The sequence below is a fragment of the Callithrix jacchus genome, chromosome 12 (assembly GCF_049354715.1).
Source record: "Callithrix jacchus isolate 240 chromosome 12, calJac240_pri, whole genome shotgun sequence".
Taxonomy (NCBI): domain Eukaryota; kingdom Metazoa; phylum Chordata; class Mammalia; order Primates; family Cebidae; genus Callithrix; species Callithrix jacchus.
In genome coordinates, this window is record NC_133513.1 from 94453111 (window position 1) to 94470588 (window position 17478).

General features: G+C 37.7%; 1 protein-coding gene across 50 annotated transcripts in view; it reads left to right on the forward strand.

Moving 5' to 3' along the window:
• Positions 1-17478, forward strand: part of BTRC (beta-transducin repeat containing E3 ubiquitin protein ligase) — a 205379-nt gene that overhangs the window by 144411 nt on the left and 43490 nt on the right. For 3 of the 50 annotated variants that reach the window (XM_078346337.1, XM_078346338.1, XM_078346333.1), the window contains exon 5: positions 1801-1858. The exons of the other annotated variants lie outside the window; for them this stretch is intronic. The gene's annotated coding sequence lies outside the window, so the exon portion shown is untranslated. The remainder of the gene's footprint in view (positions 1-1800; positions 1859-17478) is intronic. 50 annotated transcript variants of the gene reach the window in all.

Here is a 17478-nt window from a genome sequence, read left to right on the forward strand (position 1 = left end):
CTTTCTCTCATTTTCCCTCCTTGATTCAAGGAACTTATTACTTAGCTGGTTTTATACATGTATCAATTTTAACGAGTACATAGAAAAGATGTATATCAGGATGAGAAAGATTTGAAATCCAACCATGAAAAATGAAGCCCCTTTTATTTCTGGCTGCATTCCCAGAATAGTTGTGTATATTATAATTATTGAACTTTTAACACCTGCTCAAATTCTGTCTGAATTGCATAGGATTACAGCATCATATCTAAATTATACTTTCTGATAATATTCAAATGTGAAATAGACATTGTTGTGTGGAGGCATTGTCATCATAATTTCCAGTCATTTAAAGTGTCAGTGGTAAAGGGAGTTTACAAGCGTAGGAAAAGAATACAAGCTTTACCTTGGAAAGGTCTCTGTTGTCCAGGGGGTTATTTAATGCTAATAAATACTTGTTTTAGAATGGATGGAACTAGGTTAAGTGTTTACAGCCAAACCTTTCTGTTTTCTTCCACCAACAAGCAAGGTTCTCCTACTACTGACTTCCTTTGCTCTTAGACAATACTATAGGTACAGTAGTTATACGGCCACGAAGAAAAAAATTAATGAGACCAGCAAGATTTTTTAGTAGGAAGTATTTGGTAGCATGTTGCTTTGTTGGCGGAACATAATGTTGCCACAAACCATGAATAAATTTTCTGAATTATCTAATATTATAGCAGTTATAACCATTTTTAAGCCTCCTTTCTAAGTAGATATTTCTCTTCTGGCTTTCTGTGCTGTGAACTTTACAAAACTGGCATAGGCAGCCTATTAATTATTCATATCATAGCAACAATTAAAGCAAATTAAAAATAAAAATCATCATATTGCATTTAACCGTGGGCAGCACCAAACTGTGTCAGCTCTGTAAGAGCCTGTGGTGTTTCCTTAGTTAAAAGTGCTAGAGGGAGCTCTAACCTTGTTCAGAGTGGTGGCATATGGGAACAATTGTCTGTAAGTGGCCATAGGTTTGCAAGTGACGATGTAGTCACAGACTCTTCTGTGGCAAAAATTTAAATCTTTTTTATTAGAAGTCCCTGTTTCCTTTATATCAGAAAATAAAGGCTAGGACAGTCTATCTATAACCAAACAGAACTGCATTCATCCTTATACGCTTTCTATGAATATAATCATAGTGAATTTTCATGAAGTGATTATACCTGTATGATTACCATCAGATTTTATTTTTATTTTTTTTAATTCCAGATTAAGTTTACATCCACCCACATTTTAAAAGGAAAAGAGAAATAAAAAGACCATTATTAGAGCCCATTGCTACCCTCTTTAAGTCACTACCCTTCCAAGGGTAACCATTATTCCTCCATATATTAGTTTTGCCTGGTTTTGAGCCTCATGTAAATTGAACCATAGAGTATTTTTTTTTACTGTCTGAATTATTTCACTGTTTTTGAGAGTCATTTATATTGTTGTATATATATAGTTATAATTTGTTATTGATATGTAATATTTCATTATATATGTGCCACAATTTATCTATTTTACTGTAAGTGAACATATAGGTTTCTTTCTGATTTTAATAACTATACAAAGTTATTTTACATATCTTTCATGAATATATTTGAATGGGTATATTAACTGGCAGAGGGGTTGTAATTTCCAAACTAGCACCAATTTTATACAGCAGTGAATGAAAGTTTCATTATTCCTTTTTCTCACCAACCAACACTTAATGTTGTCTAGCTTTTCGTTGTAGCATTCTGGTGGTATGTAGTAGTATTATGTATGACATTTTTGGATTTTTTATTTTTATTTTAGAGGCATGGTCTCACTCTGTCACCCAGGCTGGCGTGCAGTGATGCAGTCATAGCTCACTGTAAGTAACCTCAAGCTCCTGGCCTCAGGCAGTCCTCTTGCCTTAGCCTCCCAAAGTGCTGGAATTACTGACTTTTTAAAAAATTGCAATTTAAAAAATAATAATAATATAAACTTTACCATCTTACTATTTTTAAGTGTACAGTTTATTAGCTTTAAGTATATTCACACTTATCACGTTGTTTTTAATTTAATAATTTCCCTGAATACTATCAAAACTGAGCATATTTTTATATTATACTTGATTGTTTTGTCATAAATTAAATGACCATATGCCTATGGGTCTTTATCAAAATCTTGAACTCTGATAGTAAGTCCCCTAGCTTTGTTGTTATTCTTTAAGATTATCTTGGTTATTCTTGGTCATTTTCATTTCCATGTACATTTTAGAATCACCTTGTCAATATTTACCTGCTGTAGGTCTGTGCTTTGTGTACTACAGCACTTGAACATGGAACAGTCTTTATATATTTGTTTAAATGTTAATAAAGTTGGGCATGGTGGTTCATGCCTGTAATACTGGTGAAACCTCACCTCTACTAAAAAATTAGCTGGGCATGGTGGTGTATGCCTGTAATCCTAGCTACTCAGGAGGTGGAGACATGAGAATTGCTTGAGCCCAGGAGGTGGAGTTGCAGTGAGCCCAGATCATGCCACTACACTCCAGCGCGACAGAGTGAGACTCAAGTGCAGTGGCTCAAGTCTGTAATCCCAGTACTTTGGGAGGCCAAGGCGGGCAGATCACCTGAGGTCAGGAGTTCAAGACCAGCCTGGTCAACATGGTGAAACTCTTCCTCTATTAAAAGTACAAAAAAATTAGCCAGGCATGGTGGTACACACCTGTAGTCCCAGCTACCTGGGAGGCTGAGGCAGGAGAATTTCCTGAACCCAGGGGGCAGAAGTTGCAGTGAGCTGAGATCACACCAGCACACTCCAGCCTGGGCAACAGAGCGAGACTCTATCTCAAAAAAAAAATAAAAAAAAATTGAGGTATATGCATAAACTCCAATATGATGGGTTTTAAGTAAAAAAATGTGAAGAATGAATCTCTATTCCTAAATTTATGTACCCAATTTTATTTTAACTTACAATAGAACTGGATTATAGACTCAAAGTTTAAGAGCCAGACTGAGCTTCAGATAATCCCATCCACTCACTTATGTTACAGATGAGATCCTGTGCCAGTAGCTAATTAGTTGTATAGCTAATTAGTGATTTAGACTGGGCCTAAATCTTTTTAGCATGATATTGCCTCACTTTTGCTTTCAGGCTTCATGAAAGCATATATGTCAACTATAAGAAAACTTTTTCATGAATGGTTTGTTTTCAGAGCATCAAATTTCAGTATGTATTCCTTAAATTGAAAACAGAAATAAACTACAGTGTTCGATGCATAGAAAATTCCATGGGAAAGAGTTAGTACTCTTGAGCCTCGTATTTATAGTGCTCTATATGAACTTAAACCACTCCCAGGTGAAATAAAAAGGTTAGGTAGTAAACCAGAAAATGTCTTTATAGAAACTGTTTCATGCTCTAAGAAAAGCTAAGTTCCTCAAAGAAAGGATACAAGTTCTGTTTTTTGTTTTTGTTATTTTGTTTGTTTGTTTTTTGTTTGTTTTGAGATGGAGTCTCCCTCTGTAGCCCAGGCGGGAGTGCATTGGCACCATCTTGGCTCACTGGACCCTCTGCTTCCTGGGTCCTGATTCAAGCAATTCGCCTACCTCAGCCTCCTCTGTATTTTTTAGTAGAGACGGGGTTTCACCATGTTGGCCAGTCTGGTCTTGAACTCCTGGCCTTGTGATCCACCTGCCTCGGCCTCCCAAAGTGCTAGGATTACAGGTGTGAGGCACCACGCCCAGCCCACAAGTTCTGTTTTTAAATCAAGTGTATAAATTTTATGGAGATGACTTCCTGATTTTCATTTTCTTATTACAGCCTCTCTTCACAGAAAACACCTACACAAAACCCCTGGCAGGAGTTCGTCCCATTCTCATTCTGGGTTAAACAGACAAAGCATTTTTGGTGACCCTCAAAATTCTTTTTTCAGAAAAACCAAAAATCTGTAATCTATGGTCTATGAAACCCCATTAAAAATGGTGCCCATGTAGGGGACATATAAATAACCTCCAAAGTTACAGGGTAGTAGAGTCTTTCTGCTAGTTTCTGAGAGAAAGGAGAGGATGCTGACAACAGCCAGAATTTTAGTCTGGTTTCTGCCCTGGCTCTGTCTTTGCTGATTCTAAAACAATGCTGCAAATCAAAAGGAAGCAAAATGTACTCTGTGCCCTACAGGATGTAGCTCTTTGGAAGAAATTGTTAAAGTGGATTTTAAAAATTAGAGTTATGCACTGAGAGTCTTGTTACCATTCTGATAATTTCCTTACTGTTCTTCCTTCATTAAAGTTGGTTGTTATGGGAATACACTGTAGCAATAGCTCTGAAAGATTGAAAAGGAAAAAAAAATCAATGTGCAAATATCTTTTATTCCATATTGTAGAAGATTTTTGAGGGCTTCCTTTTGCTATTGTCTATTTTCTTCAATTATTAAGTTTCACAAAACATTAAACTACTGTTAGTCGTCATTCCTTTTGAAAGTTCAGTTTTATTTTGGTTCTTAAATTTTTGCATATGAATCTTAGAAAATGGATTAGATTGCCAAATTGGAGTGCCTGTGGACAAAGCATCAATATAGTGATGGTAGCTTCCTTCTTGGTGAGAGAAGGGGACTCCAAATGTTTACACCATAAGATATTTTATCATCGTACTCACAAAAAACAATACCCACCTCCTCATTCATTTAGATTAACAATTCAGTTTATCAGATATTTTTGAGCTGCTGTTATATAGATACTGAAAACTTATGCGACAGTCTCTTTTAAAGTGAAAGTTTCTGGGCATAAAATTATTGTAAAAGCAAAGCAGAGTGTATTTAAATACAGTGTAGCATTAAGCTAATTATAATGAGTAACTATGTATATCACAATCTTTTCTAGTTAAAACTCATGACAATTTATGCCCTTACTGTGTGCCAGGTATTCTTCTGAAAATGCCTCTATATGTATTATTTTAATCTTAACATCAACCATTCCAGGTAAGTATTATAACGATCACCATTTTATGAATGAGGAATATGAAACCCAGAGAAGCTCATTAATTTACCCAAGATCACACTCCAAGTAAATAGTAGAGAATCAGTGCCAAATTATGATGGTTTTTGTTGTGATATTCTGTTATATAAACATAAACTTCTTCAGAAAGACATTCAAGCTGGCTTCAGTGTGGCACTTTTGGTCTCAGTGCGTATGTAAACCTCTTGGTTATAAAAATGCATTTATTCATCTATGCAATGCAGTCCTGGTCTTCTACACTTAGTCATAGTCGTTGACTTGGAGCTTCATTGTCATTGAAAAGAGGAAGGGGACCAAAATTTCATTTTAGGAAAACTGTTCAGTTTATATAACAACTGCATTTTGAAATCTAAACTTTATTAACTTGTGTGAATCTGAGCAAGTTATTTTGATCACCTCTGCTGAAAAAACAGATGCTGCATCTAAACTAAGCTTTTTCTGGATAAATTAAGAAAACAATTACCAAAGAATTCCAGAGAGAAATGTCTTTAGTCCCTTGATGTTCCCAGGGTTATTAAAGTTTTACCTGAATATAACCAAGACTTCCAGAAATTACAAGTCATTTACTTCATTCACTGCAGCTAAGAGAGACTTGTGCTGCCGCCTCGTAGGATTATTTCTTGCTGCATTTAACATGCATTAACAAGCATTTGGAGAGAGTTGAATTTCTTCTAGAAAGCTGAGTTGGCTTCTTGATATCCTATCCAAAAAACTTTGTAGTTTCCTAATCCCGGTTTTAGATAAAGCTTCTCAAAGGCTTTTTTTTCAGGAGCAAGTTGTACCAAGTTGTTGAGGCCTTTTTCTAGAACACAGAAATCAAAGGATTAGAGCACAAAGAGGAGCACGGTCGTTTTTTCCTTCTTTATTTAAACCTGACTGTAATTTTCCCATGCACTTTTTGACTGTTTTACATGTGCCTCTGTGTTTTCCTTTGACAACTGATGTAATATTCCCTGCTTATGTTAGAACTTAATTTTCTAATGCTAACTAAAAGGATGAGGGTGTTGGGGAGAAGTTGGGCAGAAGACTCTCGGTTCAACTTTCAGCATCACAAAAATTTTGTTTTGGTAATCTTAACGTTATTTACATCTAGGTGAGCAACCTCCACCTGAGGAAGTTATACAGAAAGAATAACCACATTCCAGACAATTAAACTTTATTACTCTGCCTGAAACATTAGTGGTGAAAAAAAATAGTTTTTCATCTCCTCTCCCTCTTGATGTTTATTGTGTGGGAGAGGATATTTGTCCAACAAACACATTCTTCCTCTTAGAGCAAGTGAGCTTGATAATGCTAGGTCCCTTTTGCATTTGGTTATATTCATTCTCCCCCTTCCCACCTATTTCTGACTTCATCTCTCCTATCGCCATCTCCCTCCATCTCTTCCCCAGTTCATTATCTCTCCCTGTCCCCATTTTTTCCCTAGCCCTGCTTATTCCTCTTCCTTCATCCTTTTCCCATCTCTCACCCACCCCACCCCACTGCCTAGTCTTCACTGTCCTTTCCCAATCCTTAGTCACTTTTGTCATTCCTCTTCCTCTCCTACCCTCTTCTCTAGCCTTAGCCCTTCCACTCCTCCTTCCTTTCCTCCTTCTCCTTTCTTATTTGCTCCCTTCCCCTTCCCTTTTCTTTCTCTCCTCACTTCTCTTTCTCCCTTCAGCTCTCCTTTGTTTCTCCTCTTTCCTCCCCTCCTTTCTGTTCCCCCATTGTAATAACCTATAATTCTGTCTCCTCCAGGATCAGATCATGACTTCTCTAAGGTGTTCAGCAAAGATTAATTTTGCCTGCTCTGATCAATTTGCTATTATGAACAAAGAATTCTCTAGATGGCACAGATATACTCTCCCCTCCCCCACATTCATCAAATATTTCACCATTTATTTATTTATTTATTTAAAGTCTCACTCTGTCACTCAGGCTAGAGTGCAATGGTGCGATGTCAGCTCACTGCAACCTCTGCCTCCCGGTTGCAATCCTCCTGCCTCAGCCTCCCAAGTAGCTGGATTACAGGCACACACTACCGCAACTGAGTAATTTTTTTTTTTTTGGATTTTTATTAGAGATGGGGTTTCACCATGTTGACTAGGCTGGTTTCAAACTCCTGACCTTAAGTGTTCTGCCTGCCTTGGCCTCCCAGTGTGCTGGGATTATAGGCCCGAGCCATCATGCCTATTAGCCATCATTAGGCCCTTGACTAATAATTTTTTTTTTTAACTAATACATTTTTAAATAAAAAACAGAAAGGGATATACCCACCAACATATGAACATTGTCTCTTTGTAGATAGTTGAAATTATGGGCAATTTCTATGTTTGTTGTGTTTTTGAATTTTTCATATTGGCTAAAATGTGTGTACTATAAATGCTATTTTTAGAAAATGAATTAAACATTCTTTGCTTGACCCCTCCCATAGATCTTTATTTAATGAAAATGAAAACAAAATGACTCAGATTTGATTCTTTTTGAAGATGAATTTGATTTGCTGTTTTGAGGTTCAGTTTTCCAAATTATTTTACCTTTCAAAATGTTGGCCCTTTGGACTGAAGCATGAAGCCTTCAGTTCATTGGCACTATTATAGCACATGGTGGATGTTAAATACAGTTCACCAGTTAGACTTCAACCCTAAGTCCTATAAGACCTTTCCTGCTTTCTCCGTCCTCCCAAACTTTAGTTCATGTTTTGTTTCTATAATATTTCAATATTAGGAGAGTGTTCAGTCCGATAGACTTGGCAATTTATATACAGATTTGTTTTCAGCTCTGTTATCAGTCTTGGGGTTGGAGCGGACAGGTATTGATGAGCACTTGTTCGGCTGCTGTTATACACCTTGTTTGTTGTCCTTGGTAGTGTTGGTTATAAAAAGCATAGCGGTCATGCTGTACCAGGCCAAGATGCCAACTCTGCCATAGTTAAATGTTAAAATCCCAAGCTCAGCTTCAAAACTGACCGAAAGGAAATCTTTCAGCAAGACTATTTCAGTCTCAGTTGACTAAGCCTAGGTATGGAAGGTGAATGGCAAGACCAGATGAAGTGCTCTAGACGACTGAAGTTTACTTATTTCCTAGCTGTAGTGTACTCATTGTTTCGCAAAGGGTTAAATGATGTATTTAGCAATTGGTTTCTGGCTGCAAGGGTTTTTGAAAGGAGATCTAGGAATTCTGCAGTTAATTGAATTCTTCAGGCATGGACTCATGGTCTCTGAAAAAATTAGAGTGAGTAGAATTCTCTGGCTTTGCTTCTAGATATAGTTCATACCATGTCTTAGGAATCCAGAATGATTTTTTGAAGGATTTTATGTCTATATATGCTTATTGAACATTTAATAAGATAAACATGACATTTTAAAAGATTTTATACAATGTATTTGTTCCCTTGCCTTGCCCTTCTCCCTGTTTTTCTCTTTTCTCACTTCCTTAAGTCTATATCACTGGTGCTTTTTTTCCCATCTTGTGAGCAAAGTTTTAACAGTACATAGAAAGTTAACTGCCTGGAGTCTTTTAAATATAAGTAACACGCAACCAGTAATAAGCTGTCGGTTGATTTTTTGCTGCCTGCAAAGAAACATAAACACAGTGCTCATTTCTGGCAGGTTTTTACTGTCAGAGTTTCTCCTATTATATTTATCTTACAATTTGCCAGGGGGTGAAGTTATTAAGTTTTAGCAGCAGCCATCGATCAAGTTCACAAGTTAACACGATAAAGGCTCTGTGCCGCTCGGATCCGGGGAAATGATGATCCTCACTCGGTAATTAACTAAATGAGAAAGTTAAATCTTACTTGAGAGCTGGGAGAGATGAAAGAGAGGTGTTTGTCAGTTTCTCAGTGGAAATTAGAAGCAGTTTTCTGCAATTCCCTAAGCTGCTGCTCTGTCATATTTTACATAAGCACTGGGAAAACGTCTTGTAATTAGTGCTGTCATGGAAGATTTTTTTTTTGCTGAAGGATGTTGGAATAATTCATTAGATTATCAAGAAAGGCTTGTGTCCTGAAATGATTAGCACAGTGAAATTTAAACCATTAACGATAACAAGTTTAGAGCTTGCTGCAGTGCAGAGGCACCCGGGGTACGTCTGTGCCTATTTCAATCATTTCTTATAATTAAACATTATGTCCTTTTTTTTCCCCACCACTAGGACCCATCCAAAAAATCCTTTTAAGGTGGCACTGTCTACATCAGTGGGTTTACCAGCCTTGGAGGTGTGTGTAGTTAGTAGCTATAATAATGCAGCAGTAAATTAAACTGCTGTGAGTTTCTTGGTTTAGAACAAAAGAACCTATCACCCTGGAAGCTATAAAGTTGCAGGAGGGGGCCAATAAAGAAGCAAGAGTCTCAGTTTTAAAACCTAAAAATGTTAAATGACTATCCTGTCCCTTTAACTGTGTTAAAAATTAGAAAATGATGAAAAATGGCTTTGTTCTGATTTTGATGAATTTTATATATGGCTTTTCCTATTTAGTAAATAGAAAAAATGATTGGCAAGTATCCAATCATTAAATAATCATATATACTGTGACAATGTCAGTTCATTTCCTACTAGGTTTTATTTAAAAGAATTGAAATGACTTGCAAGCTTTTTCTTGTTGGTTATTAGAAATCATTCAGATTCATAATGTGAACTTTTCCCTTTGCTGACAAATCTGCCCCTTCCTGTCTTCCATGTTCACTAATCAGATCTGACATGTTTATGAGTTCACCTAATATGTAATCATATTTAGTAGAGGCTGTTAAAATATTAATACAATAATCCCACTGAGAAATATGATGTTTGTGTCTGTTGAAATGTGTGCCCCATTCTGTATGTACCATTTTCTTTTCATTTGTACTCCCACTCCCCACCCTACTGCAAAAAATGTAATGGACTACTCCTTTGATCATTGAGAGTTACAAAGTTTAAGAACTAAAAGTAGAATGTTAAAAGTTATCCCACTTTTGAGCATTCATTCCTTTTTTCTGCATGTTCAATTTATGGCTAAATTCTTCAAGATAATTTCAATTTATCTTGAAGTCTGCTTGTAAGAGGATGCTCAGGTGCCAGTGGGCTCTATCCCTTCTGGGTTACTTTTTTTTTTTTTTTAACTAGCTCTTTAGAGTTAGGAGCTAGGTCTCCCTGTCGTCACCATCTTCATCACTATGTGTGCTTACTTATCTCTTTCCATTCTAAACAAAATGTAGACAATCCTATTTTCTCTCTATTTAACCATGGCAGTGGCAATGTGGACTCTTTTTTTTTTTTTTGACAAGATCTCACTCTACTGTTCAGGCTGAAGTGCAGCGGCATGACCACGGCTCACTGCAGGCTCAGCCTCCCAGGCTCAAGTAATCCTCCCGCCTCAGCCTCCCAAGTAACTAAGACTGCTGGTGTGTACCACTACACACAGCTTTTTTTTTTGTTAATTTTTTTATAGAGATGGAGTCTCACTCTGCTGCTAAAGCTGGTCTCAAACTCCTGGGTTCAAATGATCCTTCTGCCCTGACTTCCCAAAGTTCTGGGATTACAGGCATAAGCCACCATACCTAGCTGACTTTTTTTTTTTTTTTTAAAGATGGGCACAGTGGCTTACGCCTGTAATCCCAGCACTTTGGGAGGCCGAGGCAGTTAGATCACAAGGTCAGAAGTTCGAGACCAGCCTGGCTAACATGGTGAAACTCTGTCTCTACTAAAGATACAAAAAATTAGGCACGGTGGCGCGCACCTGTATTCCCAGCTACTCTGGAGACTGAGAGGAGAATAGCTTGAACCACGGAGGCAGAGGTTGCAGTGAGCGGAGATCACACCATTGCACTCCAGCCTGGGCAACAGAATGAGACTCTGTCTCAAAAAAAAAAAAAAAAAAAAAAAGGATGCTTTTATAAAGAAATCAAAGGAAAATAATTGGAAAAGATTTTTAAAGTCAACGTTTTAGGATGTTTATTTAGCTAAAGCCTGACAACAGCCTATAGAGAGTATGACATAGACTTTTTAAAAAATCTCTTCCTCGGCTAGGCGTGGTGACTCACGCCTGTAGTCCCAGCACTTTGGAAAGCTGAGGTTGGTGGATCACCTGAGGTTGGGAATTCAAGACCAGCCTGATCAACATCCTCTCTCTCCTAAAAATACAAAATCCTCTCTCTCCTAAAAATACAAAATTAGCTGGGCATGGTGGTTCATGCCTGTAATCCCAGCTAATCAGGCGGCTGAGGCATGACAGTTGCTTGAACCTGGTAGGTGGAGGTTGTGGTGAGCTGAAATTGGTCCATTGCACTCCAGCCTGGGCAACAAGAGTGAAACTGTACCTCAAAAAAAGAAAATCTCTTCCCTTCTTCCTCAAAATCCTTGTAAGTTTTGCTTTGTTTCTCCTGGCCACAGGAGCAAGAACCCATTAATCTTATCCAGATTAATGTACCAGACTAAATATCTAAAGGATCAGCTTTAATGAGGTAGTAAATTATTATACTAAAATAAATGTATAATATGACCTAGACTTATAATTCTCAACAGGGCCTTTCTACTCCTCCTCTTTCCTCTGTCATGAGAGTTAAAATACATTTCTTTTAAACACTGCCTAATCTCCTAGCCTTAATCACATTTTGCCTGGATTATTTTATCAGCTTTCTAATTGATCTTTCTTCCTCTCCTTTGCAGCTTGCTCTTCTTATCCCCTCCCCACCTTCCCAGCCCAGCCCCAGTCCATTCTCTGTGTGGCAGCTAGTATTATATTTCTCTTTTTTTTTTTTGAGACGGAGTTTCGCTCTTGTTACCCAGGCTGGAGTGCAATGGCGCAATCTCCGCCTCCTGGGTTCAGGCAATTCTCCTGCCTCAGCCTCCTGAGCAGCTGGGATTACAGGCATGCGCCACCATGCCCAGCTAATATTTTTTGTATCTTTAGTAGAGACGGAGTTTTACCATGTTGACCAGGATAGTCTCGATCTCTTGACCTCGTGATCCACCCGCCTCGGCCTCCCAAAGTGCTGGGATTACCGGCATGAGCCACCATGCCTGGCCCTATACGCCTTAATTTATCTTTCTTTGTTTTCTTTACAATCATTATTGGTTTCTGAAATTAACATATTTGTATATGATCTTTCTCTTCTCCTCCTGAGAGAAGGCAAAGACACTTTATATGCCTGTTCACAGCAGTTTCCCTGTCACCTGGTGAAATGCCTGGCATAGAGTAGTTACACAATAAACTGTTGTTGATTGATTGGTACCACTAAAGTTCCAACTTTAGTCAGAATTCTTGTCCTGTCCCTCCTAGGCTGCAGCCTTATCCCCCCTGCAAAACCCTTGCCTATTTTATTCTTAAATTAAATCAGTATTTAATCATTATATCCCCTTTCCCCACCATAGTTTTCAATGCCAGAGCCTTTCCTTAAAGCCCTTCTCTAAGCTAAATGGATTCCTTAGATATCTTTTATCATTTGCATCTTTCTTGTCATAAATACTTCTTCCTCTAGCCCTTGCAACCCTAGTTCTTAAGAATGTCTTGTGTCTGGAACATCTTTCTCTACTTACCACATCCTCCTTTTTGTAAAAGTGAGTTTTGCATGCAAACTAGAAATATTTGTCATTTCACCATGAAGTTCTGTCAGTCCACTATGTATTTCCCAACCTATGTACATAATATAGTTAGTAAAGTCAGCATACTTAGTATTACAATGATAGTTGATGGTCAAACCATCATCTGTATTTTTCCCTCCTGGCCCAGGCTGCAGCTTCAGAGAAATTCATGGTAATTTTGAAAGTGGTACATGCAATATGTTTTCAGAGGGGAAATGCCCCTAGCCTTTGAGAACTAAGCTAAAGGACAGTTCTAGAAATACTTAACTCCTTTTGTTTTGTGTGCTTGTCACCTGACAGATTCTTTCTGTCTTTCTTTCTTTTCTTTTCTTTTGGAGACAGCTGTTTGCTATAAACAGAAAAGCAGAAGAGGGAGATTTGCAGGGGTGGCAGAAACTTACCATTAAGCTGAGGCTGTTTGTCAGCTTTCCAAGACACTTGAACAGTAGTGGTTGAGTCATCAGGCTTTTGTTGGGAAAGCCAAATCAATTCTACTGCATCCAGTAACCATTATCCTATCTCCCATACACTCTAATGTACAACCTTTTGATTTTTTTAATCATTGAACTTTTTCACTCTGTCCTCACACAATTCGTGTTCTCAAATTGGAATTTTGCTGCATTTACTTTAGATAATTGTAGAAAAATCGGTAATGGAGAATGGTAGGAGAAAGGGGCTTGACAACAAAGACCTTTATCTCTGGATTTCTCTACAAACATAATACCTTAGTTATGAATAAAATTCATATTACAGCGGATTTATCTGTAAGAATACTCTGCCCTTAGAAGTTTTTGTTTTTGAGACAGTCTCTTGCTCTGTCATCAGGCTGGAGTGCAGTGCTGAAATCTCAGCTCACTGCAATCTCCAACTCTCTGGTTCAGACTATTCTCCTGCCTCAGCCTACAGAGTAGCTGGGATTGTAGACACCGCACCACCATGGCCAGTTAATTAATTATTTAAATTTTGCGGGGAAGGAGTCTTGCTCTGTCGCCAGGCATTGGCATGATCTCAGCTCACTGCAACCTCCACCACCTGGTTTCAAGCGTTTCTTCTGCCTCAGCCTCCCAAGTAGCTGGAGCTACAGGTGCATGCCACCACACTCAGCTAATTTTTGTATTTTTAGTAAATACGGGGTTTCACCATGCTGGCCAGGATGGTATTGATCTCTTGACCTCATGATCCGCCTGCCTCAGCCTCCCAAAGTGCTGAAATTGCATGTATGAGCCACCATGCCCAGCCAGAAGTTTTTAAAAAATCAACTTTATTAAAATATAATTTATATACAATAAAATACACCCATTTTGAGTATATGGTTCAATGAATTTTGACAACTTGTTTAACAATCAAGTTAGTGAACATTTTCATTGCCCCAAAAATGCCCTTGTACCCTTCCCCAATCAGCCCATCCCTACATGCAGCCCCAGGCAACCACTGATCTATTTTTCTAACAATTAAAGTTACTGTTCCTAAAGTGTCATACAAGTAGAATCATAAGGGACTCATTTGTACCTGGCTTCTTTGATTAAGCATGTTTTCGGGATTCATCCTTATCATTTTGTGTGTCTGTAATTTATTCTTTTTATTGCTGAGTACTATTCTGTTCTACAGAAACATCACAATTTGTTTATCAGTTTATGGTCATTTGGATTATTACTGTTTTGGATTTTTATTAATATTGAAGCAAAAAACATTAATGTTCCAGTCTTTGTGTTGAACTGTGTTTCATTTTAAGGGGGTGAATACCTAAAGTGAAATCGCTGGGTCATTTGGTAAGTGTATGTTTCACTTTACAAAAAAACTGTCAACCTGTTTTCCAAACTGGTTGTACCATTAAACATAACTGCCAACAATGTATGAGAGACCCAGTTGTTCCTCGTTCTTGTCCACACTTAGTATTGTCAGTCTTTTAAATTTTAGCCGTTCTAGTAAATGTGTTGTAATGTCTTGATATTTTAATTTTCATTTCCATAATGACTAATGATGTTGAACATCTTTTTGTATGCTTATTGGCCATCTGTGGATTTTTTTATTGTGAATGTTTTCTCCAGTTTGTGATTTGTCATTTTTATTAACAGTTTCTTTTGGAAATCAGGTTTTGAACATTGCCACACATCAATTTACTGACTTTTTCTTCCTTTTATGATGTTTGCCTATTCCAGGAACGTCAAAGTTTTCTCCTGTGTTTTCCTTTGGAAGTTTTATAGTTTTAGCTTCTACGTATAAATACAGAATCAAGTTAATTTTTGTATATGGTAAGAAGTTAGGAACAAACTTCATTTCCTGTATGGATATCCAATTGTTGAAAAGACTGTCCTTTCCTTATTGAATTTAATTTTATTTTAAAAATTTATTTATTTATTTTGAGAAGGTGTCTCGCTCTGTCACTCAATCTAGAGCGCAGTAGCACAGTCTATGCTCACTACAACCTCCACTTCCCAGTTTCAAGCGATTCTCATGTCTCAGCTGCCCGAATAACTAGGATTACAGGCGTGGGCCATGACATCCAGCTGATTTTTGTATTTTTAGTAAAGATGGTGTTTCACCATGTTGGCCGCCAGGCTGGTCTGGATCTCCTGACCTCAGGTGATCTGCCTGCCTTGACCTCCTAAAGTACTGGGATTACAGGTGTGAGCCACCATGCCTAGCCTTCCATTTAATTATCTTGGTATCTTTCTTGAAAGTCAGTTGGCTGTATGTATTTCTGAACTCGCTATTCTGTTCCATTGATCTACACTTTTGTCCTTACACCAAAGCCATGCTATCTTGATTACTATTACATATCTTGAAATTCACTAGCCTGAGTCTTCCATCTTTTTTCAAAGGTTTTGTGGAGGTTTGCTGTTGTTGTTGTCGTCATTGTCATTGTTTTGATGTAGTTTCACTCTGTCATCCCAGCTGGAGTGCAGTGGTACAATCTCATCTTGGCTAACTGCAACCTCCACCTTCTGGGGTCAAGCAGTTCTACTGCCTCAGCCTCCCTAGTAGCTGGGATTACAGGCATACAGACCACACCTGGCTAATTTTTGCATTTTTAGCAGAGGCAGCGTTTTGCCATGTCGGCCAGGCTGGTCTTGAACTCCTGACCCCAAGTGATATCCTCACCTCAGCCTCCCAAAATGCTGGGATTACAAGCGTGAGCCACCACACTTGACCTTTTTTTAAATTCAGCAATATTTTTGTTAAGTTTATGTCCTTTGTTTTTCTATACAAATTTTAGAATCAGTGAGTTAATTTGCCTGCTGAGACTTTGATATTACACTAACTCTGTAGGTCGGTTTGGAAAGAATAAACATCTTAGTAGATCCAATTTCTATAGTATATCTCTTCATTATATCAGTATTTAAAAAATTTCCCTCAGCAATGTTTTATAGTTTTCAGTTTATAAATCTTACACAAATTTTATGAGGTTTTTTTTTTTTTTTTTTTTTAGACAGAGTCTCGCTCTGTCACCCAGGCTGAAGTGCAGTGATGTGCAATCTCAGCTCACTGCAACCTCTGATCCCAGGTTCAAGTCATTCTTCTGCCTCAGTTTCCTGAGTAGCTGGGACTGCAGGCATGTGCTACCATGCCTGGCTAATGTTTTATACTTTTAGTAGAGATGTAGTTTCACCATGTTAGACAGGATGGCCTCGATCTCCTGACCTCATGATCCACCCACCTCAGCCTCCCAAAGTGCTGGAATTACAGGCTTGAACCACCACTCCTGGTCCAAATTTTATCAAATTTATTTCTGAGAATTATATGTTCTTATGGTACTACAAATTGTATAGGTGAATGGTTTTAAAAAAAAAATTTTTTTTAATAACTGTATGGAGTACTCTCAGGGTGGCTAGTGACCTGAAAAGGGACACAGTGGGGGCCGGTGAGTCTCGTGATGATCTGTTTCTTGATCTGGGTGTTGGTTATGTGGGTATGTTCACCTTGTGAAAATTAGTTGAGTACACTTAAGATTAAGCATTTTTATGTATACTTTAATGAAAATTAAAATAGAAAAAAATGTATAGTGAAAAAGAAGAATGTACTTCAAAAAGAGGGGGAAAGCTCAACTCCAACAGTGTATTAGGCTTGTTAATAGTGTTGAATTGTGGAGCACTTGACTGCATGCTAGGTGGTGTGCTAAGCATGCTTTTTTTTTTTTTTTAATGTAATTCATTTATTCCTCTTGGAAGGCTCAAAACAAGTGAAAGCATGCTTTTCATTAGGGGTTTTTTTATTTGTTCCTTATAAAAATCCAGTGAAACAAAACCTATTATCCCCATTTTATAGATGAGAGAATTAGACTCAGGAAGATCAAGTTATTTACTCCATGTCACACAGCTGCTAATTTGAGGAGCTAGAATTTGAAACCAGGTCCTTTTACTCCCGGGCCAAAGCTTTTAAAACAGCAGAGGTTGAGAGTAATCCATTTCATAATGGATCTCAGGTATGTGTCTTTCTGCCGCATCAAAAAAATACTTTTGTTTTGAGAATTGGTAACTAAAATGTATGCCAGCTAGAATAGCCCAGAACAGTTGATAAATATGTGAAATCTCAGTTTATACTTTATGTCTAATAACCAAATGTTTGATTCCCACTTACGATTTGATCATTGAAAGTATTAATTTTGCCTTCTTTTTAGCTTCTGCAGTAGGATACCCAAACTTTTTAAAACCTTAGGCAGTTTTATCTAACAGTCTGATAGCAACTGATCAAAGCATGACTCCTCATGATTAAAACAATATCTCATTTATTTAACATATAGGTGGAACAATTTCATTAAGTTGCTGATTTTTCTTTGTTACTGGCATTTCTGGTCTTTATCCAGAAAACAGCACTCCAGTAGCACCCAACTCAGGTCCATTTCCACCTTTTAAAAGACAAAGGGTGCCTTTTAAAAGACAAATATATAAAAAATGTTAGAGTGGGAGGTTTTCATTGTTGGGATGAGACGTGGCATTTCGTCAAGCTTATAAAC